This window comes from Pediculus humanus, genomic scaffold (assembly GCF_000006295.1).
Source record: "Pediculus humanus corporis 1103172107784 genomic scaffold, whole genome shotgun sequence".
In the NCBI taxonomy this organism is placed as follows: domain Eukaryota; kingdom Metazoa; phylum Arthropoda; class Insecta; order Psocodea; family Pediculidae; genus Pediculus; species Pediculus humanus.
In genome coordinates, this window is record NW_002987379.1 from 30,617 (window position 1) to 31,644 (window position 1,028).

At 24.8% G+C, this 1,028-nt stretch overlaps 1 non-coding gene across 1 annotated transcript; it reads right to left on the reverse strand.

The window, feature by feature from the left end:
- Positions 1-918: 918 nt before the first annotated feature.
- Phum_PHUM364530 lies at positions 919-990 on the reverse strand. The gene has a single exon. It is a non-coding gene; the product is annotated as a tRNA-Pro (tRNA).
- Positions 991-1,028: the final 38 nt, after the last annotated feature.

The following is a 1,028-nucleotide window of genomic DNA, read 5'->3' on the forward strand; positions in this document are numbered from 1 at the left end:
TAATTACAATTTATTATTATTTTATTACTGGAAAATTTTCTATAATGAAGCCATTAAAAAAAAAAAAATGGAGTCGTTCCAATAAAGATAAGATAAAAAATAAAATAAAATAATAAAAAACAGTAAAAAATTTTTCTTTTTTTTCGTATGGTGGCAGACATTGTTTCCCTCTTCTGAGAAATAATTTTTTTTCTTCTAAAAATCTTAAAATTTGATTTCTAAGAATTTCTTTTTAAATCCCGGAACGAATGTACACGAATCCAAAACACACACACACACCCAAACGTCAAATGTTACAACAATGTTTAAGAAATAATAATAATAATAAAATAAACGTAACAAAAACTTTATTAAAATTTTTCATTAAAATTAAATTTTTAATGTAAAAAATTTAAATTTAAAATTTACATCTTTTTACATCGAATTGTTTTTTTTTTCTTTTCTTTTTGTTATTTCCAAAAAATTTTCACGTTGTTTTCTTCTAGAATATTCTATTAATGCCATCTGGTTCATTTCATAGGGTAAAATAATTTTTTTTTTCCTTTTCTTTTTTTTTTTCTCCCAGTCATTTTAATAGTTTACTAGATCTCAAGCTGTTTCCTTTTTTGTCTATTTTTGTTTTTTTTTTTTTTTTTTTTAAATTTAAATAGACATTTTGTCTTTGGCGTTTTGTATATATTTTACGAAGGGTGATTAATTTTTTGTTGTTGTTTGTTTATAATTTAAATTTTAGGGAGAAATAAAATGGCGGAAAGTTAAAAAAAAAAAATTTTCAACTCATTTTCGACATTATCATTATCCACATTATTATTTTTCATTTTCAAACTAAGCGTCTCCTTTTTTTTTTTTTTTAAATTAATTGTTATGTTTTTTTCGTCTGACTGACGACGAAAGAAACAAAATTGAAAAAAAAAAATCGGGCTCGTCCGGGATTTGAACCCGGGACCTCTCGCACCCAAAGCGAGAATCATACCCCTAGACCAACGAGCCGTTCACGTAGGAAAAAACTCGTTAATATCACTCAACTC